Source organism: Anser cygnoides, chromosome 3 (assembly GCF_040182565.1).
Source record: "Anser cygnoides isolate HZ-2024a breed goose chromosome 3, Taihu_goose_T2T_genome, whole genome shotgun sequence".
NCBI classification, from domain to species: Eukaryota; Metazoa; Chordata; class Aves; order Anseriformes; family Anatidae; genus Anser; species Anser cygnoides.
Genome location: NC_089875.1, coordinates 100284044 through 100309343, shown reverse-complemented (window position 1 = coordinate 100309343; position 25300 = coordinate 100284044). Strand labels below are relative to the sequence as shown.

General features: G+C 35.9%; 2 long non-coding RNA genes across 4 annotated transcripts; both read right to left on the bottom strand.

The window, feature by feature from the left end:
- Positions 1–844: 844 nt before the first annotated feature.
- Positions 845–13400, bottom strand: LOC136790512 (uncharacterized). The gene is made up of 3 exons (XR_010830569.1): positions 12634–13400; positions 8546–8683; positions 845–3485 (listed from the first exon to the last, which is right to left on the bottom strand). It is a non-coding gene; the product is annotated as an uncharacterized lncRNA (long non-coding RNA).
- Positions 13401–16249: 2849 nt separating this feature from the next.
- LOC125181165 (uncharacterized) lies at positions 16250–24842 on the bottom strand. 3 transcript variants are annotated; one of them, XR_010830567.1, is made up of 5 exons: positions 24577–24842; positions 22058–22208; positions 19944–20038; positions 18028–18095; positions 16250–17057 (listed from the first exon to the last, which is right to left on the bottom strand). It is a non-coding gene; the product is annotated as an uncharacterized lncRNA (long non-coding RNA). The 3 variants fall into 3 exon arrangements; XR_010830566.1 differs by having other exon boundaries at positions 22058–24842; XR_010830568.1 differs by lacking the exon at positions 18028–18095 and having other exon boundaries at positions 22058–24842.
- Positions 24843–25300: the final 458 nt, after the last annotated feature.

Here is a 25300-nt window from a genome sequence, read left to right as displayed (position 1 = left end):
AGGCTCTGCAGAGAGATTTGGATAGGCTATATCAATGAGCCATGCCAAATTGTATGGCATTCAATAGGGCTAAATGACAGGTGCTGTATTTGGATTGTATCAACCTCTTGTAGCTGTATGGGCATGGGGAAAATTTGCAGTGTGCCCAAGGGGCCAAAAAGGCCAATGGCATCCTGAACTGCATAGTGTGGCCAGCAGAACTAGGGAAGTGACTGTTCCTCTGTATTCGGCTCTGGTGAGACCCTACCATTGTGTTCAGCTTTTGGCCCCTCACTACAAGAAGAATATCAATTGCTCAAGCATGTGCAGAGAAGAGCAACAAACTGCTGAAGGGACTAGAAAACAAGACTTGTGAGGAGCAGCTGAGGGAACTGGGGTTGTTTTGTCTGGAGAAGAGGAGGCTGAGGAGAGAACTCATGGCTCTCTACAGCTACTTGAAAGGAGGTTGCAGCAATCAAGGTGTTGGTCTCAGGTGACAAGTGATAGGAAGAAAGGAAATGGCCTCAAGTTGTATCAGGGGAGATTTAGATTGGATATTAGGAATAATTTATTCACAGAAAGGGTGGTTAGGCTGCCTGGAGCAGTGGTGGATTCACTATTTCTGGGGGTATTTAATAGGTATGTGATGTGATTTAGTGGTGGACTAGGTAGTGTTAGGTGGATAGTTGATATGAAGATCTTAAAGGTCTTTTCCAACCTAAATGATTCTATGAGTCTGTCTCTGACACTGCAGCAGTGTTACTGAGTTGCTGAGCTTGGAGCAGATGACCCAAACTGAAGTAGATGGCAGAGGCAGAATGAGGGAAGGGAATATATGTCACTGCTCCTATAAGGCAGTGAGTCACCAGGGGAGGGTGTATGAGGCACAGTATTGTTAGCTGGTTGAGGGAAGTGATTGTCCTGCTCTACTCTGTGCTGGTACAACCTTGCCTTGAGTACTGTGTGTAGTTTTGGGTGCCACAATATAAGAAGGACATAAAACTATTAGAGAGTGTCTGAAGGAGGAAAAGAAAGATGGTAAAGGGTCTAGAGGGGAAGACTTTTTCTGATCCAAAGCTGTCAAAGTGTCATATGTGGAAGTGTATGGAAAGAAAAACAATACCAAGGGAAAAATAATATTCTCTAAGTCTTCAGTTTCACACATTGTCAAGTAATTCACTTGCACACTGTAAAGGTTTGAGTACTACAAATCAACATAAAAAGGACAGGTCCTTGGGAAAAGACTATGTGTAAAAGAAGACAAAAGCAAAGCATATATATTCTAACACTAAGAAAAGTAATAATTGCCACTACTTTTCTTTTTTTTTTTTTCTTCACTAAATATATATATATATTTTCATACAGGCCTAGAATATCTACAACATCCATATGTCTCTCAGAATGACTTGTGTTACTAAAGAAATTCATTTCTCACCATTTCACTATTTTGTCACATAAAAATTGATTACAGACAAATAACTTCTATCTCTATGTACCTTGACATTTATTGAGATTGATTTTTCAAGGCATGTCAAAAGTTTTGAAACAAAATGAATTCTTTTGTAACTAAATGATAAGTAGATAAAGCTTACCTATATATGTTTCTTGAAGAGGTTTAGCACAGTTGTGTACTACCACAGGACAGGTATTTAAAAGGAAACACTCTGAACTATACTCAGAGGCACTTAGTTGCAATGTTTTGATTCTTTTGTTGGAATTTAACTCAATATAATTTACATTTGTACATGACTGCTTGACCCACTTTTTTGTCTGCTGATGGAATTTCTAAATGCAAAGGAAAAAAAAACAACAAACAAACCTCTTTGTACTTTGTATGACTGACAGTATATTCTAATTTAGAATGCAAATGAAGTAATATCACAATGTTACCACAGAGAGGCAAAATAAAGGTACATATATCCCATTATTTTGTCTTTGACCATTAACAGGATTGACTTCTGCAAAATTATAACAGCCTGCTGAAATGTTTCTGAAATGTTCTTTTGGCACTTATGGCAAAGCAAAAACAAAGGAGCATCTGTGTGACTAGATCTAGTATCTTGGTGCCATCTGCCTCATTTATTGTGCGGAATGCTACTGGAGTTTTCCCTTCTCTGCCTCTCTGGCTTAATCTGTTCCACATTTTTCAGGGAAATACAGTCTAGATCCATCTCCTACATTAAATAACTTCTCAGCTACTGAGAGATTCTCTCTGATCCATCTGTCATTTGCTTCTCCAGCAAAACAAAGAAACACTTCCACTAGTTTTTAAAAGGAAGTATTTACAACATTTTTTTTTCTCCATCAGAGTGAACAAATAGTATAAAAAATTACATATATCCTCAGGCAATGAATACAATTTCCTCTCCACTCTGTTTTTGGTCTGAGCTATTCTGTAACACTATGCATTACATTATATATAATCAATGTAGTATGTATGACCAAAGGTTTTTTTAGTTACTCCTATCTGTACTACGACTACAAAAAATATTTATATTTCAACTACCATTTTTGAGCCATCTTAAGTTTTTGACCTCATGTACATCTTGCAACAAGTTCTACAGTTTAGCTACTAAGTTCATTAAATACATTTGTTTTGTTTTGTGTTATTAGAAGGTATAAATATATATTTTAAATAAATAAATATTATTATAGTCATTATTTTTATTATCTTTAAATGATTTGTTTTTTTCTCCTAGATGTCTTTCATTTCAATCTTTCTTGATATCCTTTGACCACTATAGGTAGCCTAGCACCACACAGCTGCTCTCTCACTCCCCCTCCTCAAAAAGACAGAGGGAGAAAATGGAATGAAAGGACACTTGTGGGTTGAGATAATGACAGAGAGATCACTTTCCAGTTACTGTTATGGGCAAAACGGACTCAGCATAGGGATATTAATACAATTATTTGCCTATTCATAGAAGACTAGAACAGTGAGGAAAAAAAGCAAACTATAACCACCTTTCCCCCAATTCACCTTTCTCTACCTCCTCCCTCCAGGCAGTGCAAGGGAATGGGGAAAGGGGATTGCTGTCAGTCCTTAATGTTTCACCTCTACCACTTCTTCATGGTCACTCTTCTTCTGCTCCAGCATGGGGTCCCTCACACACAATGCAGTCTTTCCCAAACTGATCCTATGTGGCTTCCCACAGTTCTTCCCACAGACTGCAGTTCTTGAAGACCTGCTCCAGTATGAATCCATACCACGGGGTCCATCCTTCAGGAATGGACTGCTCCAACATGAGGTCTCCCATAGGCTGCAGTTACTGTCAGACCACGTGCTCCTGTAGAGGCTTGTCTCCATGGGTTTCGGTACTGTCCAGAGGTCTGTACTTGTGTGGCATCTCCATGGGCTGCAGTCTCCTTCAGGCCATATCCAACTGCTCCACCAAGGGCTCCTCCATGGGCTGCAGCGTGGACGTCTGCTCCGCCGGGGTACACCATGGGTTGCAGGGATAAAGCTTGCTCCACCATGGTCCTGTCCACAGGCTGAAGGGGAATGTCTAGAATCATATAATCATAGATTATCCCAAGTTGAAAGATACCCACAAGGATCATTGAATTCAACTCCTGGCTCCACACAGGACCATGCAGAAGTCAAACAATATGCCTGGGAGCACTGTGCAAACACTTCTTGAGCTCCAGCAGGCTTGATGTTGTAACCACTCCTCTGAGGAGCTTCTTCCTGTGTCTGACCACCTCCTTAGTGAAGAAGCTTTTGCTAATATCCAACCTGGCCCTCCACCATTGCAGTTTCATGCTGTTCCCTTGGGTCCTGTTGCTGTCCCCAGAGGGCAGAGCTCAGCGCTTGCCCCTATGCTCCTGTGTGAGGAAGCTGCAGGCTGCCATGAGGCCTCCCCTCAGTCTTCTCTTCTCTGGGTTGAACAATCCAAGTTACTTCAGCTGCTCCTCATACATCATCCCCTCTAGACCCTTCACCGTCTTTGTTGCCCTCCTTTGGAGAATGTCTATTTTTACATCCTTCTTATATTGTGACACCCAAAATTGAACGCAGTACTTGAGGTGAGGCTGCACCAGCACCTTCAAATCTACCAAATAGCTATATCTATACACAAGTGTTCTACTTGCCAAACACGCACAGGATAAACAGCAATAAGTATGATATATATGTTTTCCTACTTTACTGCTCTCCAGGCTTTATATATTCTCAGCTGCAAGTTCACTTAACATATTTACAATCCTCCTCCCCAGTCTTCTGCTTTTAACCCATTCATCCCAACATCCCCTACTATTAAGACCTTGTGACATAAATCCAGTGCATTTCCACAATTCTGATCTTTTGCATCTACTACCTTGGTCTGCTTTTTTTTTACTATATGATATAGGAATGATAAGATGAACATTCCAAGTAATGGAAAATCACTGTTAAAACAGTTTCATTATATTTTTACTGATTTTACTAAGTAACAGAAGTTCTCACCTTGTCCATAAAAGGGGCAGTTCTGTTTATATAATCATCACAAATACACAAAATAATAATTAAAAAAAATATTAAAAAGATGTACAGATTTTGGAAATGGAGATACCAGCTTATCTAACCTTATATGCAGTATCCCCACCAAATTTCATTACCGACATTTCTTCTAACATAATACTTCAAGTACATAGTTTAAGTATACTCCATTCATCTGTTGGACCAAAATAACATGTACTTCTGGAGGAAGTGCACTTCTAAAAGTAGTAGAAAGATCACATTCTTCTGTTGAGGTCTTTTATGATATTTATTGTGTTGAGGTTTTAGTTAAACTTTTCTTTCACTTTCTTTTTGGTCAAAATGCTACCATCACACAAAAGGTCATATTTGTGTCTGACAGCAGAATTTGACTGCAAGAAAAGTAGTTCATGACAAAGAAGCTTAGTTTCCTACTGTTGGTGTCCGAAATGACAACTATATTTCTTTTTGTCATTCCATTACTCAGACAATTGCTATCAAAACTTTATAACTCTCTGGAGAGAGTTCACTGTAGGCAGACAGACAGAATTTACTTCCTCTAACAGTAGCATAGACTTAGGCTCCCCTTGCATTTTTTCATGATTTGAAACATACTCAGCATTATTATCCTTAGGCCACCGTCTTATTATATTTTTATATCTTTGAATATGTCCTTCCCTTCCCTTCCCTTTCCCCCTTCCCTTCCCTTCCCTTCCCTTCCCTTCCCTTCCCTTCCCTTCCCTTCCCTTCCTTCCCTTCCCCTTCCTTCCCTTCCCTTCCCCCCCCCCCTTTTTTTTTTCCTTTAGCAATTGAAAGCTTCTGATGGGCTATATGACCTTTATTGTCAGAGTTGTGTTACAGCTACTATATCGAATCATATCTCTGAAATAGATGTCTCTTCACTATTCTTTTTACGTTATAATATTTTTCTCATCTTTCTGTCACAGTTATGCTACTTGTCACTTCTGGGGTCTCAGTTGCTAACTTTTTATATCTCCTGCTGTGCACTTAGGAATCTAGATATCTTTGAAAATCTAACCTCAGTCATTTTTGATGACAGGATTTAGAAGGACTCAATACTTAGATATTTTATTCAAATGTTTCTTTAAGTCTACAGTTCTACTGAATAACTGAAATTTTGTAGAAGAAACGTATATATATACACATATATATATACTTGCTCTTTTGTCTCATTTTCTTTATACTTTTCCTAGCTTCTTTCGTTAATCACAGTAAAAGCCATTACAATAAAAGCAGAGAAATCACAGGAAACAATGCTATGAGTGAAAGGAAAATCAGAACTAAACTGGGAATTTGTAATGTCTGAATGACAGTGAAAAAAGATCAGCACAACCTGATAAAAAGGTAATCCACATGTAGTTTTCATTTACACACTTACTGTTTCTCATTAGGCTTTATATGCCTATAATAAATATTACGGGTTTGCCACCCTTGGGCAAAGAACTAGGGTATGCATAGATTGTAAAATGGCACACAGCTCATTACTCCTGCTTAAACTGACTCAGCATTAGTCTGACTATATCAGACCTTTATGCAATGTGATTGATTCATTCATAGAGTTCAAGACTGTAAAAAATGATTAAGGATCATCTGCTCTGACCTTCTGCATGTCAAAAGCCATTACCATCCCCTAAAGTAGCCCATATTCAGTTTAGTAATTCAAGACTGGTGAAAGCTGTACTTTGAATAAAGTGTGTCTTCCATGATAACATCTATAATATCTTAAGTTCTTGTATAGAATTAAATATTCTGATATTCTGATGATAAATATTTAAAGAAACCCTTTCCCATGTACCAATTTCCTTGAGGTAAGAGATTTCATCGCAGTAAACCTATCATTTTCTTATTCTCAAGAGGAAATTCACACATGTTTATAGAAGAATAGAACTCTCAAAAAAATCTAATTCTCTGTTTAAGTACACTAAAATTTGAAATTGAAATTTAAGGGGAGAGAAAGATCAAAAGGCAGTTTTGTTCAGTTTGGCTAGTAGCTGTTGACCATAATTTGATTGGATTCTAGGAGGGGAAGCATCACATTAAAAAGCAACCATGGAACACAAAGAATAATATTTTATTTTTATTTCTCTTGAATCTTTTTGAACAATTCCTATCCCAATAAATTCATGGAATTGTTCTGAAATAAGTAGCAGTTTGTTTGATTGCCTTCCTGTAAGATTTTATATATGAGCACAGATAGGATCATAACCTAATATTTCAATCCATTTTAGCAGCTCTTGAGTCAGCATTTACAGGCAAACTAATTCATACAGGCTTTCACAGATTCTCCAAAATACAAATGACCTATGAAACTTGTTATAAATAAATTGATTCCCATATCAAATAATACATGGTAAAGGGTCTATATTTGTGTATATGAACATGGAAAATGTCATTTTATATTTTAAGAATAACTCTATAATTAGTGTGACAATATCGAGAAAAGAATCTTAGGGTGTCAAGAAAATGCTGTAAGATAGAAGTTGTAATTGATTTCAGTAGAGCTGTATTTTTCAGTAACAGGTTATTGACTCATGCACTAGTTTGTAATGAAGAACATTGTGGAAACTTTCAGCTTGCTGAAGTATGTTACCCTAACAAGAGCAAGTGTACTATTCCTTATGAATAGAAAAGTCCTGCTATAATGAATTATTTCTTTTTAAAAATTAATTAGTATTCTTTCTTACTGACATATTCTGTTTATAGTATAGGGTATACTTACAAGGTATTTTTACTGGTAAAAAATATTTATTCTGTAATGCAAATTAGATTACCTGAAATGTGAATTCACTAATATGTCCCTGAGATTTCCTGAAATCTCACTATATATTATAAGTCCATTCTTTTTTTCCAAAATGAGCAGAATAAATTTGGAAAGGAAATCTCCTATTCCCAGGAACGTAATAAACCAAGCAACTCCTTATAGTACTATTTTATTTTTTTTTGTCTACTCAATTTCGTCTACTATTTTTTTTCCCTGTTAACACGATCCTGCCCTGATGAATGTTGTGTATTTTCAGAAATAGCTATGTTGTTTGAAAGAGTATTTGTGATCTTTTAGGAGACCTAGCAATGGGATGAGTAGCAAGTGAGGTCAGGAGTTATTAAGCCTATCATGATAAAAAGATACATGCTCAGATGTAGCAAATGCTTGCTTCAAAGGGACTACTTTGATGTATAAAGTTAAATCCACATCTCAGGTAAGATTGGGTCACTTTGGCAGCTGATTTTTTATTAACAACCCTCACCTCCCCCCCCCCCCCCCCCAACTGCCTTCACTTACTTCCTGAGGATAATTCTTGGTGAAATTAACATGATCTTACTATCTGATTATGACTAGAAAGAAAACAGCTGAAACATCCTAATCTTTGCAGATGTTGTCAGAGGAAAACCTAGGTCTTTATAAAGCTACATACTAAAATGCAGATTTGGAAAGAAACCCATTTTTCTGTTTCAAAAAAAATGTTGATAAATGTAAAAATAACAAAAGATATGTTACCTTGGAATCAAGAAAATTTAAAGATTAAAAGAAGAAAGGTGGACGCTATCTTGTTAGCAAGACAATAAAATTTTTCCACATGTATATCCTATTTGTTAACCTGGTTAACACTCCTACTTTTACAAGAGGATGGATTAATTATCAGTGGTGCTTAAGAAGCAGGATCAAAATAACCCCAGTTTACAGAGCAAGTGCAGAAGATCAGATTGTTCTAAGGATCCAAGTGGGAAATACTGAACTAGATAAGTCTGTCTCAACCTCCCAACAAAAAGGCAATAGTAATCTGAGACCCTGATGTTCTGATGATTCACAGTTTTCTGGCTACATTACGATAACTCATTATTAATTTTTGAAGGCACTCTTAAAATTCCCATTAAGCAAACAGAGACTTTAAGATGCTTGAGGGAAGCCTGTTGCCAGTGTTCTATTTTATCATACAGGTTGTCTATATATGCTTGATGAACAGGGGTCTACTATCCAGAAATCTGGGTTAGCATTTCAAATAACTGCAAAATGCACTCCTGTAAGATAAGGAGACCTTCTCACATCTCAGTCAATGACCTCGACACTTTTAGAAGAGTAATTCCACTTACCATGAATTAATGACATTTTTCTGCAGTTTACTTGTAGCTGTAGTGTCAGGCTGAACACATTGCAGAAGTCCAATTAAAGACTGCAGAAGTATTGTCCAGATCCAAGAAAAATGTTTCCAACATCTTCTGTACTTATGGCTGAAAAACATCACCCTGGTCATTTCAGCCATTCAACAGACAAACGGAAAGCAAAGCATCTGAGGTCCACAAACTGGCAGGATCTTCTACCATAAACATGACTAACAAAGGGATGTCCTACAAAGTTTTGATATGAAAGAAATATCCTTCAGCATATTTTCTGACTACATGGATCATTCCTGAAATGTTCAGTATTAAATAATACCTTAAGACATAATGGAGAGGAAGGTTAGCACCTTATAAAAATAAAACCACATATGTCTGGTACTGTACAGCAACTTCATCATTGGTCTAACTGTAGTCCATCGAATTACTGCAGGAATGAGCAAGCCAGCTAAGCAGTATTTTAGTAGTAGTGTGGGCCAGGTGAATCTTTAAAAATTGCTAATAAATTAATCATAAGAATTTCAGTTTTCAAAACTGAAACAAGAATTATTTTCTAGTTGCTCACATCCCTCTGTTCCTCATATCCCTCCCTCAGCAGTGCCCCAATTCTATTTGAAAATATCATTACATTGTACACTGCAAAAATGCAGCATTTACTATGTATGTGATGTCTAAGACTGGATTTGTTATTCTGTGCTAAAAATAAGAATATTTCCTATTAAAAATTGGAAAACCAATAGAATAACCTTACACTCAATACCCTATTATATGAAGACAGAGTATTGTTTGATGGTGATAGCAGCACTGCACTACATTTTCTCTTACGGTATTAAAACCCAGAGTTTTTGTTTGCATGTTTGTTTGTTCGTTTTTCCTTCTTTAATTTTTCCTTCCTTGCTGGAATTATTTGAATATTTGAAAAGTAATTTACCTGTTTAAGTATATATGCACATGAATGAGAAATAGAAAATAAAGTTTAAAAATGAATACATTTCTGATATGGAATTTTGTGTTGTCTTCTCTGGAATAATTATTGATTTTAAGAGCTTTACGCCACCACTGCTGTGTGGATCTGGCTCTCCAAAGTACTCTAAGGGTATATATGGAATGGTGATATGCTCTGAAAGCAGACATCTTTGTCTCTATAATCAGTTACTACATCATTTTATAGCAAAACACACATATTTGAAAACTTTATTTACTGATTAGAGTTTAAATATTTCTTAATTTACTCTGTTGCTTAATCCTGATGGGTGTCCATTACAGTACAGAAAGATTAAATGCAAGAAAAGCTACCTCATTCGGGAGATTGCATGAGTGGAAGGAGAATCCATGTTCAGAAACACTGTTCTGATATTTTTCCTTTTTCTTTTTCTTTGTTTGGTAAAGCTATTGATAAATGGTTAAATATGAGCCTATGAGAGGACAGAGTTGGCCTGTTGCCCCCAGAAAGCCTTAAATATTATAATTTCTTGTGGATAAAGTGTCCCAAGAAGATGTCTGACACGTTTTTAATAATGAGATATGAAAATTGCAAATTTACCTTACCGGAAAAGAATGCCTTCTACAGAGCCCTTACAATTGCAAAAGACAGACGTCAAAGATCTATTGTGAGAAGTTGCATCTTTTCCTCTTTCCGATACTTGTTCACAGCCTTCTTTCTTTTTCTCCAAAATTAATTAGCTCAATAATGATTCAGTAGTCATTAAAAGAGAATCTGACTTCTTTAGAAGCTATGTTCTCCTCAGTATCAACATATATAGGATCTGAGATGTCTATAACCTTTACTCTTCTTCCCCTACCACCCTCATAATTAGTCATAACAAATAACAGAAAGGGTATAACAAATTACTACAGGAAACTGTTGAAAAAGGCCACATCACATTCATTAGATCTTAGACGTGTTGCTGTATGAGCTGCTGTAATTACCAACTCCGAAGCATATTATTATAATGAAAGAGGAAATGAGAAGTTGTTGAGCAGTGTACCTGACAGAGCGAATTTATGTACTTTGGGATACAATCCAAAACATATTGAAATAAATTGAAGTCTTCTCTGTATTGTATTTGGAAAATATTTGAGTAAAACTTACTGACAGACAAATAGTGTCCAAGAAGAAATAAATCAGTAATAACTGGCATCCTTTTTTGTGACATGTTATGAGTAGATCAGTGAGTTGTGTCTTGGTGTTTTTGACCTTGAAATATTCAGAACTTTTTGCTTCTATTCAACCACTCAGACCTATCTGTTACAAATGGCACAGATTTTTAAGTTTTCAAATACTAATCTACTGAAGTTTGGCTTAATTTACATTCTTAATTTGGTTTAGGATATTTGGATAAATATGTCTTTTCCTATAAAACATGTGAGATTAGATGATTTACAGAATCTTTTGCTTGTAATGTCTGTGACATTAGTGGACTTGCAAGAAACACGCAAAAGAGATAGGATGGAGTAAACTTTATGGCCTTTCTGTGCACTGTTTTTGTCCAAGATATTTTTCTTCTGAAAAAGTACTGATAGATGTATTGACATTTGCTTCATTTCTTTTAATTTAGATGTGATTTAAATCATAATAGAAATCTTCTTCATATACACATACAGAGATATTATACTATGATATAATAGTAAATCATATAACAGGAATCCTTCTTTAGAATGTATTTGATTTTCCCCAAACAAAATCAATTTAGCTTAATCCAGCACAGAAAATATGGTCTCACTCTTCATTTTTATTTTCATCTAATTCATAGGACCATTTCCAGGGACAGTTATTTTGTATTGCTCATCTCTTATCCTTGTGCAACTTCAGATTTAACACATTGCAATTTTTTACTGACAATGCATATTGCCCTTAAAAGAAATCTAACAAGTGTTTTGGATTCTGGTTTATCCTGGCTTTTATCTCATTTCTGAGAACTTGCAATATACATTGGTTTGTATTTGTAACATTTCAGGGCATGAAAATATGAGGAAAATATTTTTGCAGTGTAGGTTTCACAAGCACAATACTTTGTTGTTCTAATAACTCATTTTTCATATACACCTAGAAATTTTCCCCCAGCCATATCATATGTGTTACTATTCAAAACAGAAACTAATGGTTTATCACTCTCAGGTAGAAAATTGGTAACCTCTGTATGAAACAGCAGAAAATTACATTAAATGGATTTATTCTTTAAATTTGTTCAGAGGTCAGTTAGGGACAGAGCAACATCATGGGGCCCAGGAAGAAGTCTTCTGATCTAAAGAAAACATCATCCCTAGAGTTAGATTTTGGACTGTTTTCTAGGTTTCCCTTTTTACTACATTATATACTATTTATAATGTTTCTTCAGAAAACAATACTATCTCTTCCTTTCTCTTTGTAATGACATTGGGTCTCTGTGAGCAAAACATGTCAGGCTGTAATAAATACACATTTTAAATATTACTTCCTAACATTTAAGTTAATTTATCCTTTGTCCATATTTCTGGCTGACTGCTTGAAAATATCTATTGGTAGATGGTATTAATATGCTAATGCGAACCTGTTTCTTTAAAGAAAATGGCCATAAAAATCATTAACTCATTTTGAGATAAGAAATAAAACCTCAACAGACATTTTAATTAATATTCAGATATGAATTACTTTAATAAGAGGTGCTTTATCAGTTATAACACAAGAGACATGGTGAGTGTAAGATTATAAGACTTCAGACACTTAATATGAAGTCACGGATAACAAAGTTACTATAACTATTTGGAAAGCGTAACTTCAGAGATTCATAAAGTTTAAAGACAGAAGGGACAATTCAATCATCTAACCTGTCCTTATATATCTATCACAGTTCACAAAATCCCTTCCCTTCCCTTCCCTTCCCTTCCCTTCCCTTCCCTTCCCTTCCCTTCCCTTCCCTTCCCTTCCCTTCCCTTCCCTTCCCTTCCCTTCCCTTCCCTTCCCTTCCCTTCCCTTCCCTTCCCTTCCCTTCCCTTCCCTTCCCTTCCCTTCCCTTCCCTTCCCTTCCCTTCCCTTCCCTTCCCTTCCCTTCCCTTCCCTCAAAAATATTTGAAAGAGGTCTCACAGTCCAGCTCTTTGGGTACCCTGAGATGAATCCCATTGGGCCACGTAGCTTTCCAAAGTGAGTTAAGTTCTGAAATATGAACCACACACAAACAAAAGCTTTAGGATTTTATTTATTTATTTCTTGTCTCTTAGCTGATTGCTAGTCAGCTCATTATCAGGGGACTACGATATATCTATTGCTATCTATTAAAGTAAACATATCTTAGACCAGACTTAACTTTCAGATGACTGAAGAAAAGAAAGTAAATGTAACATTGTTTTGTAATTGGAGTTCCAAATATGCAGTTCAGGATGATCTTGTTCATAAGACTTTATGAAGTTGCACAGAAAAACTTTGTTAGATGTTGTAACTTGACTTGTACACGTTATATAAAAAGGAGAGTTCTCATGCTCTAGTTAATTAATTGGATTATGCCTTCAAAAGGATTGACACTTAGCATGCCCTCATTTTAAGCATTATTAAACAAAGTTTGCAGATTAGACTTCAGAAGAACAATTTAGAAGCTCTACCTAAAGATGACCTTTCAACTTGTTGTATAATAAAGTTTTGTTTCAAAGAAACAGTGGCAATGTACAGTGGCAAAGAAACAGTGGCCAGTACAGTGGCAAATACTAGGGAGAAGATGATTTACGAACTTAGGTACCTAAAGAAAAAATAAATCCTCAGTGACACTTTAAAATGTCTCTGTCATGATTCCTAACTTCCTTGTTCTGTGAATAGCTCCTTTTTCTTATCAGATAGAATATTGATTGGGTAAAGGCCTGGTCAAGTACACCCTGGACATCAGTAAATATAAACTGTTAGATGTAGAGTCCTACAAAAACTTTAACTAACTACCTGTAGATCAATATTCTGTAATATATTAGTCTCCAGTCCTACAAAGACTTAGAAATAGCTTGAATATTAATTTAGCTCCTAGAAAGGCATCAAATCCAGCTGGACTAACATGAAGAATTTTGGAAATCTGAAAATATCATGTAGATTGGGTCTTGGACTGTAATTTTCTCCAGAGAAGCTCTGTGTCTCATACTTATAGGCATAAACACCTTGTCTTGAATAATTCTGAAAACAAAACAAAAAAGCTTAACTTCCTTCCAATTATTTTTTTTCTATTACTTCCACAGAACACATACAAAGGACTAAGGAAGAAATTGGTAATTTCATGATATTCAGAAAATTTAATAATATTCAGATATTCAAATCTGTTAAAAAAATAAATACTGAAACGTAGCCAGTTAAAGCCTACCAGAAATTCTGAAAACTGTAACAATTTAAATGTTATATTTAGATATTTGCAATGACCCTAGGTTTGAAATAAATTTAATTAAACTTCTAACCTCATAATGGAAATCACTCCTGATTTGCTACAGATGACCTCTGAAGGATCAAAAGTTTACAATGTTGCATAGTGGATTTTAAAATAATTTCATCTGAATGCCTGACTAAACTGATTGTTTAGCCCGTTTCATATCTATACATGTAGAGTCTGTGAAGAGTGTACAGGTATGGTTTACCATACTGCACTCTGATAGCTGACCTTTAAGCTATTCTTTCTTCAGACTCAACATTTCCCTTTTTTATGACAGTTTCTGGATGCTCTGAAGTCCCAATGATCAGAAGAAATTTGGCACATTAAGCATTTCATAAAACCTGATAAAATTTTATTTCTTGGATCAATCTCCCTACCATTATTCTGAGCAGTATTTCCCAGCAATGTGTTTCTTGGGGAAGGTGACAGCTCAGAGTGTTGGTTTACAGCTATACATATCTAAGGCATTGCCACACGTCGTCATAGATGTAAAAAAAAAATAAATAAAAAAAATCACATAGCAGTGAAATAAATATCCAAAAAGAGATTTAAACCAGCTTGAGGGCAGGAGAATAACATTTTTATTTAACTTTTGGTAATTAATTCTGCTGCCAGGGGCAAAATACATGTGTTTGTGGTTTTGTTTGTTTTGTTTTTGTTTTTGATGGTGGAAACAGCTGAGGTACTCAAAAACTAGATTTTTACATAACTGTGTTGACTATACATTGCTTGGGGGCCTGAAAGAATAGTGCTTTGTAACTCAAAATTGCTGCAGGACAAGAAAACCATAGTTTTATCATGGAAGTAGTATTTAATGCTACATATTTTATATTAGCACAGCACTTTCCATTTCAAGGGATTCTGAAAGTCTGCATGAACACACACTGCTCCATAACCCTACATTCAGCACAGCCAAAAGGAAGAAAAATAAACTTTTCTGTCTTGATATCAGAGGCCTGACTATCCAATATAAATTTATCTGCAGTTCCTAATGAAAAATGGGACAACTGATACGTCTGGTTTATATGTCCTTTTTTTTAGAGCATAGAAAGATCAAAATAAATACTGAGTCATTAAGCTGAAGAATTACTCTGAGGCTTGGAAAAAAATAATAAAGTGATTAATATTTAAAACTTGTTTGGAAATAATCATTTTCAATATTTATATGGCATCTTAGAGCTGCAAGAGAAATGCTAAATAGCTGCAGAAATGCTTAAAATCCAAAATGCAATTCTGTTTCACTAATGCCCTTTTACTTAGACAGCCACTTTGCATATTCTTGCAGAAGTTGCACTTTTTCTTAAGAAAACCTTGCATAGCAGAACTCCTCTTTAATTGCTTAAATAGCTGTTAAAGCACTGATGATATTTACGAATTACTATTATGTAAATTCTTCAATGACTACCCTCAGCTGGTTTGCTTTATAGAATGACAAAGAATAAAAAATCTTCTCATTTCACTTTCCATTTTGCCTAATATAAAACCTAATACAAGAGAATCAATGTAAAGATTTTACAATGCTTTAAAGAAATGTTAACTGGGAATTTAGAACATCTTAATTGTCTTATTAAGATAGTTGAGAGATAATAAATATAAAAATCAAGAGAACTATGCATTGATCTTCATTTCTTCCACAACTTGCTGAATTTTGTTACTGTTATATAAGAACTGATAACAACAATTTTATGTCATGACCTCTTTGCACTCCATTGATACCTCTATGAACTCACCACAAGTCAGAATCAGCCAGAAACTCTGAGGGCAAGATATTGTCATAATATCTTCAATACAATAGCTTTCTGGAAACTCTAGCAAATAATGGAAATAACCAGACCACTGAGTCATCACTTCTAGATGTTTGCAGGATCCACATATAAATGATGGCAAGTGATGAAAACACAAACTTCTTAAATCTCTCCATATGGCTTCTAATTTTATATTTAAGGATGGTACTAGGAAATCACTCTCTTCAGCTAGTGAGCAAGCAATTTCTAGAACAGTGGGGTTTCTTCGATATTTCAGTAAGTTGTTTACTCATCTCTCTGCTCAGTTTCATGAGAAAGTACAAAATTACTTTATGTCATCTGTTGCTAAAATCATATGAGGGGCATTATTGCTATTACTCCATATCCATAAGCATATATTCACGTAGTATGTGGGTTTACTCTCACTCAAGTAATAGTCCGATTGTGTGGGAAGAGTGGAACAGAAAAAGCACACATGCATTACAGTGCTCCGTAAAATTTGAGTTTGCTTAATCCAAAGAAGTAAAGAGAAATGCTTTTCTGTGATTGATGAGTTATAATAGCAAAATGCAGTGAATGGCAAATCAAGAAGCAGTGCTCCCTTCTCTACCAAAAAGGAAGGGAATACTGAAGACAAACAGTACTGATCAAGCTCAGCATATCTTTAACCAGAGGAGACACTGCTGGAGTGTTTTGTCTCTCTGCTCTTCTGTTTTTTTCTGTTCTTATAGGGGCAGTAGCTGCCATTTATACCTCTGTATTTTCATCAAATATGATGAAATATGATGCTTACATATGTCAGACGTGTTCTCTGTTCACCTTAAATTGCTGCTACTTAGCTCCCAATATTTCCTTTATTGACCAGTACTGTTCCACCCAGTGTTGGCAAAAACTTGTGCAACTTCACTGTGAAATGATTCTGGATACTTGGTTTCATGATGAACTTCTTGCATAGTTTGTTGCACCTAATTCAGAAGAAGTTATCCAAATAGTTTGTTTTACCACTGCTCAAGACCCAGTCCCCACTTAATGTACAAGTATTCAAACCATTCTATGAAAATAGGTATTTTATTTTCTTATAAGCCTGTGGCTCTTGGTGATTACTGCAGTATATTCATACAAAACCTGGTTAAGTAAAATATAAGTGTTTACACCTGGGGAATTTAGACAAAAAAATATAAAATGTAAGATGAACTCTAATTTTGGGTGTCTGATATTAAGTATCTAGGATAATTTTCCAAAGTATTTATTTGATATATTTAATCATAATTTCTATTATTTATCCATTCAATCATCTTGTAGGTAAGCCGCCATAAGATTATCACTTCAAGCCTCCAGAAAATGAAGCACTCAGTTTCTTGAGTATTCTGAAAAAAAAAAAAAAAAGAAATAAAAACTTTCAGGCCAGTTCATACTAAGAATAATGAGATAATTATAAAAAAGTTCCCTATTTTAGTTCCAGTTTCTGAACTAATCTTCAACGCAGTCAAATCACATCGTTCCTAATGTTAGTCTGTCTATATTGCTTGTAAACCTTACCCATGTACTAGAGCATTCATGTCAGTCCTGAATACCAGACACCATTAAAATTTTGGTTATAAATAAAGCATTTTTGCAATGCAGGTGGTTCCTTTGAGGAAGAGTCTACCAGATGGATAAGGAATTGAAAAGCTCTCTCTCTAATGCTCACATAACAAGTATTACCTTAAATCTTCCAGTGTCCACAATCTAGTGCTCATTTAGGTCGTGCTCTGGGAGACACTACTTATCTTACATTCAGAAACTCAGTTCACGATTTTGTTATACCTCTTTCTTTATCCAGGAACCAGCAGTTTAGGCACTAAAAATGCTTTTATTGAAAGTATACCTCTTGTAAATAAGTGGTCTGCTGATGAGAGAGAGACAGCTTGGTGTACAGGACAAGAGAGCGTGAAAGAGATTGTCAAAACCATTTTTCTCTCATTGCCTATGCATAGCAGCAAAATTAAAAGAACCAACTATTCTTAACAATATTACTTGTCATTTTTCCCCAATTCTAATTACAGAAAAAATCACTGACACAACAATAATTCCTAAAATTACTAATGTACTTCTGATACCTGATGTCACAGTACAACAAAACCAACTTTACATGCTTAATTCTTACCCTTATCAATGCTTTCCATTTGAATTTAATGATCATGCTTTAAAAAAGCCATTTCAGATATGCAAATATATGAAAACTTTATTGTTAGAATTTCAATGAGGTTTGAATACAAACCATAATCTGTCAAAAACAAAAGTTTTTAGAATTACAAGCAGATGTGAAAAGAATAAAATAGAAACTCATTTTCTTACCAGGACATTTTATATTGTTAAAAGTTTAGAATAAGCTATGTCTTGTCAAAATCAGGATGAAAAAAAACCTTTAAATATAAGCAAAACAAAAATCCAAGTTAAAATAAAAAAATGGTATTTTGTGCTTTGGAATAGTAGATAATCAGTACTTAAACATAAAAGTGAAATCTGCTAATCTAGGACTTCAGTCCAACAAACAAGATTTTATCATATGAAATTCTGATTTTCATAAAGTCTAAAAAGGGGAAAAAAGAGGAAAAAAAATATTCCTTTACTAAAATTTTAACTTACATGTATCTCTTCTATGCAGAATGTGCTAGATGTCAAATACATAATTATTACATTGAGATCATACCTAACAAACCTATGAAGCTACTTTAGTGTCCATTCCTAATAAAGATGTCAAATATGTTGCTCAACATTACATTGCTGAATGTTATAAACATCTTGCAAATGTTTATGTTTGTCCAAAAATGGTTCTGACAAAAATGAAATGTCAACAAATATTTTATGTATTAAAAAAAAAGAGCATTCATATAGCAAGCATATTAAAAGCTAATAAGCAATCATATTAAAAGCTAATATTAAAGAGAATAAATGTACTTGAATCTTAAGTTCAAACAACACAAGTGAGAAACTAAACATGAATGATGCAATCTGTTTGAATCCTATTTTGGTTTATATATAAACACAAACAGCTACAGTATACTGAGTACAAGTACACAGGTCAGCTGTTCCTCTGTCCATAATGTCTGTGAATTTCATTCATCAAGAGATTATTATTTGTCAAGAATATGTCTTAAACTCACAGTAACGGAAATAACAGACTAAAATACCTAACTTTGGTATAACATCATATATAGATAACATTGTTAAGTGTTTAGTTAATTTTAAAAGCATATAAATAATGTGCCATCACTGCTATATTTTTACTTCTTTATTTTTAAAACCTAACTATTTTTGTTGACATTTAATTTTGTTAACTGTTTATCATAATCAAAATTATTATGGCATGTAATATCAAATTGAACAACACAAAACAACTCAGCTACCAAATATTCACTAGCTTTTCTAGCTAATTGCATTTACTTCTTTTTCTACATCTGCAACTATCTATTCTTTATTTTCCATCTTGATTTTTTGTGTGTGTTATTTGTTCTTACTGATTAATTACAGTTTAATTTCTCAAAAAGAAATTCAAATTGTTGGGAACAACAAAGTCTACTTGGTAATTCCCATATATAAAAACATCTTCACCCCACATTTTTTCTTACATTCAAAATTACAAAGGAAGTCATGGATTTCTCTATAGATGCCTGATCTTCACAAACAAGGTCTAATCTGTATAGTGGGAGTTGGCATTCAGCTGTCATCCAGGGCAGCTATCTGTCTAATCTAAAATATAGCTAAGGGGAAAGACTAGATAGATTTTCTCTGTCTTATGAATTTTCTTACCAGAAAGAAAATTCTTTCTTACCAGAAAGTTTGTTCCAGGATTTTGGACCATTGACTTTCCAGTGCTGCACACATGCTGGTTTGCTCCCTTACCTTCCTCTAAAACTAAATCAATGTCTGACTGAATGAATATTTTGCTTTGCAATTCACTTCAGACATACTTTAATGGATATGTATTTGCTAGGTGTGGCACTTAGGGACAGTTCTGCAGCAATGTCCCAGTAAGACTTCTGTTTCCACATTCTACACCTCAGAAAAAGAAAAACATGCCCTCTGCAACCACTCACAAAGTATTTTTGTAATTTTTGATGTGAGATTATTAATTCTGATACTTTGAAATGGAAATTATACACACAGAGTTATGTCTCGAGATTAATAGAATAAAGCATTATTCTGCAGAAAAATCTGTGCCAAGTGTTATTCAGTGTAGATACAGGTAGTCTACTCCAAATAGTGCTTACTTTAAGTTGAAAGAATGTGTTAGGTTATGTTAATTGGTTTGGAGGTCAACATTCTCCCTTTTTGATACACAAAAACAGCATAGACAAAGCCAAACCTGTATAAACAGCAAAAAAGAAGATGATATTACACAGCTCAGTGGTTTAATTTACTAATTATGACTGAATTATTAATATTATATTTCCTTTACTTTGAGTCAGACTAAGTATGCATGTGTTTCATGATCCAGAGTCTGTTTTGTAGCTAAGAACAAACTAATTTCACTTCACATTTCTTTCTGTTTTCTTTGTCTGGTTCCTAATCCAGACTCTTACCCGGTTTTGCTGTCCTACCTATTTCCGACATTTTACACAGGCATGATCTTCTATACAATCTATGATTAGATAAATTTGTCTATTTTTTCTAAGAAATTGCCTTCTGATTTCAGTACGATTAATAAAAAATTGCAAATAATAAAGTTCTAAAATTAAAATTAAGTCTAAAGTTTCTTTCTTAAAGTTTGGTCTGATTTTTCTAAGCTACTAAGGAATTTCTAAGGAATATTTAATCCTTCTCACTCACAAATTACTTTCTGTTCCTTTAATGCACAGTATCCTCCTTCATCCTCTGAAATATTAGACTTGTTCTATTAATTGATGCAATTGTACAAAATTATCTTGAAAGACAATGGTTTATATTCTCACGTACTGATTTGTTTGAACATATTTGTCTGTCTGTCAGGCTTCTTACATACTAAGTTTCTAATTTAAACAAACAGTAAAAGTACACAAAATGTCTAATCCAAAGTCAAAGAAGTCAATGGAAAGAATCCAATTGACTTCAGAGGTTTTTGGATAAAGCCATAGCTCATTATAGACATCTAATGTTTCATTGTCAATGCAAATCTTAATCAGACAAATTAAGATATTTATACTTTAGTTTCAGTTGCAAGGCATAAGAGACAACTTAATGACATGGTGTTTAGGTTTGCAATGAGAAAAGTGTATCTAGCAACTTGAATTTTAATAACTGTCAGCTTAAATTAAACTGGCAATAAGCTTCAAAGAGGAAATCTATCTGCAGGATTGTTAAGGTGTGTTATAACTCAGTTTTAATTTCATACAGATAGTACTGTGACATTTCTCAAAGCTTTATGCAGATACATAAGCTCCATTAGCCTTTCTTCCACTGAAGCATTGGCTTGTATAACAAACAAAGAAATAACATTTCCCAGATATTAGAAAGGTGTTTTTGTGAAAGTTTCCTTCTCTTGAACTTTTAGCTGTATACAAGAAAGATTTAACAGACTTCAGTGGCACCAGAAATTCACATACCACTATTAGATCATTCTAAGACACTTCCTTTTAAAACTTATTCTAATTAATAGAAGATACAGGGAATAAACAGAGAATTCAAACATAACTTCCAATATACAGCATTGTTTACTCTTTAGTGTGTGAAGGCACATCTGAAGCAACTGAAACATGTCTGTCTGCTGAGTCTGCATGAAGAAAAATTGAAAGTACATAAATTTCTGCTAATATTGAGGCCATTGTTTTCTCCAAGTTTATTTACTATCTTAATTATCTAGAAAGCAGGATCAACACATTAGTTGAATGCCAATATTGACGCCATACTAATGAAATTTGCACAGGGTACTAAAACTGAGGAGAAAAAACAGGATAAATGGGTTTCCCAGGGAGGTTGTGGATGTCCCATCCCTGGAGGCGTTCAACGCCAGGCTGGATGCAGCTCTGGGTAGCCTGCTCTAGTGGTTGGCAAACCTGCCCAGAGCAGGAAGGTTGAAACTAGATGATCTTTAAGGTCCTTTTCAACCCAGGCCATTCTATGATTCAATGATTCTATGTAGTTCACAGTTAGATCCTAAAAGATGTAGGTATGCAGCCAATTAGACACAGGATATATCATAGATAGAAATCTAGAGATAGGTAGAGCTATACCTATCACAGAAACACTTTATACATCATAGAATCATAGAACTGAAGCTTAAAGGAACCTTCAATAGTCTAGATTCCCGTTCAAGCAGTATCCATAATGAAATCAGTCCATGCTGCTCAGGCAAGCAAGTCCAAGCAAATTGTAACAACCTCTAAGGACAATGATTAAACAACCTCACCGGACAAGCTGTTCCAATGTCTGACTGTGAGATGATAAATATTTTCCTGATGTCCAGTCCAAATCTCCTGTTTCAATTTATGCCTCGTCTCTCCTTACCATGCACTGCTATGAGAAGCCTTTTCTGCATGGAGCAAATATTCCCTTGCAGCCTGTGGAAAAGACCATGGTGAAGCAGTATTTCCCCCTGCAGCCCATGAGGGACCATACTGGAGCAGATATTCACACTACAGCAGGTGGGTATGCCCTGAAGGAAGCTGCAACAGAGCCAAAGCATTGAACTGACCACTATCCACCATACCCCATCCCTTCTGTGTTGCTCAGGGCAGGAGGAGGTAGAAGAGTCAGGAATGAAGGAGTGAAGGTGAACCTAAGAAGAAGGGAAGGGTGGGAAGTTCTTTTAGGCTTGCCTTTTTTTCTCACTATCTTACTCTATTTTTAATTAGCAGTAAATTAAAATAATCTTCCTCGAGTCGAGTCTCATTTGCATGTGATGGTAACTGGTGAGCAATCTCCCTGTCCTTATCTGAGCCCATGAGCTTTTTCCTCTTTTTTTCTCCCCCTTGCCCTGCTGGGATTGAGAAAGTGGCTGGGTGCAGTCTGGCAGCTAGCCAAGGTCAATAACACCATATTATCACAGAAGGCAATGACTTTACTATTTACTATTTACGAATTTACTATTGGTAAATCCATACTGATTGTTCTTGATCATCTTCCTCTCCTCCCTGTGCCCAGAAATACGTTCTAGTAGGACCCACTCCATGAGTTTCCCAGAGATCTTAGGATCCTAGGATGTACTAACAGAGAGAAGAAAAGAGGAAAGAAAAACCATTAAGATTAGAGAAAGAGGAGCTCATGATTAGGAAGCTAATGATTTGCAGATAATACATTTGACACAGATACAGTAGTGAAAGAGAAAAGTTATTTACTGTACTTGTAGTTAAGACTAACATTACTTGTTCACCCTACAAATACCGTTAATTAACCATCAATGCATCTCTAATTTTACAAATGAATTTCTATAACATATATGAAGTGAAATCACCTGTTGAAATGAAATGTCACCCAGTACAAGCACTTATAAATTCTAGCAACTGTTATTTTAAGCTTTCTGAGATCTCATCAGGTAGTGTCACACCACAACACAGAGTAAAGCATAAATTTTCTTATTTTCACACCAGCAAAACAACTGATTGTAATGTGCTATGAGTTTGTAGAATTCAACATGTTCTAAAAATCCATCAAATTGAAAAGTCCTTGTTCATTTGGACACTCCAACTATATTAGATCCCATGACGCTTTGTAAAACTTCCGCTTTACCTATGATATCAGAAAGGTAAGGTTTGAATGTGTATACCATATCCCTGCTTGTAAATCTGTTCTTAGGCACCAGAAGAAATGACTTAAGTATGCATACAGCTATGTCACAGGTGACCAACAAATACAGAAGTACTTTTTTTTTTTTTTAAATTTCGTGTAGTTACTTGAATAAATTCAAAAGAATAAATTAAAGGTTTTTCTCATGTTTATTCTTAACAGTTAACAGTCTTTGAAAAGAAAGAGTTCAGGACATGTTCCTTAAGAAGAATCGCAAACAGACATTCAGTTGTTAATGAAAGATGAAAAAGCCCCCAAAATGTAATCTTACCTGCATGCTAAAAGGGCAAAATGACATTGTCTGAGCCTAATACTTTCCTTATCTATTTTCTGACCACGTAAAGAGAAGGAAAATGCAGTAAATTTCTAGTGTTCTGTTATTTTTCCACCTAAGTTTTTTGGTAATGGCATGGCTTACAGCTTCTATAGCTCAGCTGTCCACAAATCCAGAAGCCTAATAAAATCAAAGCATTTGTACGAATAAAGACTAGTTTTGTGGTTTTACTTGGGTGGGCAGCAGAGCTCCACCACAACTGCTCTCTCACTCCCGCTCCTCAAAGGGAAAGAGGGAGAAAATCTGACGAAAAGGGTTCAGTGGTTGAGATAAAGACAGGGAGATCACTCAACAATTATAATCACAGGCAAAACAGACTCAGCATAGGGAGATTATCAGAATTTGTTACCCATTACTAACAAGCTAGAGCAGTGAGAAACAAACAAACAAAAAAGCAAACTAAAAACACCTGACTCCCAAGCCACCCTCTTCCACCTCCTCCCCCCAGGCAACACAAGGGAACAGGGGATGGGGGCACGCTTTGTCAGGAGCAAACTGCTCCAGCACGGGTTCCCCACGGGCGGCAGCTCCCCCCAGACCCCCTGCTCCTGCGTGGGCTCCTCTCCACGGGCTGCAGCTCCGGCCCGGGGCCTGCTCCTGCGGGGGCTCTCCATGGGCCGCAGCCTCCTCCAGGCCACATCCACCTGCTCCACCGGGGGCTCCTCCACGGGCTGCAGCGTGGAGATCTGCTCCATGTGGGACCCGTGGGCTGCAGGGGGACAGCCTGCTCCACCAGGGGCCTCTCCACAGGCCGCAGGGGAACTGCTGCTGCGTGCCTGGAGCACCTCCTGCCCTCCTGCTGCACTGACCTTGGGGGCTGCAGGGCTGGTTCTCACTCCGCACTCTCCCAGCTGCTGTTGTGCAGCAATTTTTTTTCCCTTCCTTCAATCAGCTCTCCCAGAGGCCCACCCAGCATTGCTCCCTGGCTTGGCTCTGGCCAGTGGTGGGTCCCATTTGGAGCTGTGTGGAGCTGGCTCTGGTCTGACATGGGGCAGCTGCTGGCTCTGAGGCCACCCCTGCAGCCCGCCCACTCTGAAAACCTTGACACGTAAACCCAATACAGTTGGTGGGAACTCCTTATCTCAGTATTCCTCTATTTATGGAGACTAGCCAATTAAATTGTACAATGTTAGGAAGGGAGAGACTTGGGGGCTGCTAGAGCGTCAGTTCTTTCAAATTAGTCCCTACCATTAGTAATACTGAGCAATCCTGCAGGTATGATTTTCAGTATGGGCTTTTTGCACATTGCAGTATCATCTTGGGATCTAAACTCCTCTGCTGCTCTGTCAGAAACCTATCTCCCTTGCTGACTCTCTTCTCACTCCAACACTCACATGAAAGTTGCTTCTGCTTCTTGAAATATCTTGATTTTGAGTGTGAGCAATTTGATCATAGGTCTCTCTTGTGTTCCCCTGTTCTGTTTTGTTCATTGCAGTGGATAACATAGGCCAAGAACAAAAATATTATGTTCTCTCATGTATTTTTTAGAACATTTCAAAAAGTGCACATTTCACAGAAATGGGAGCATATTTC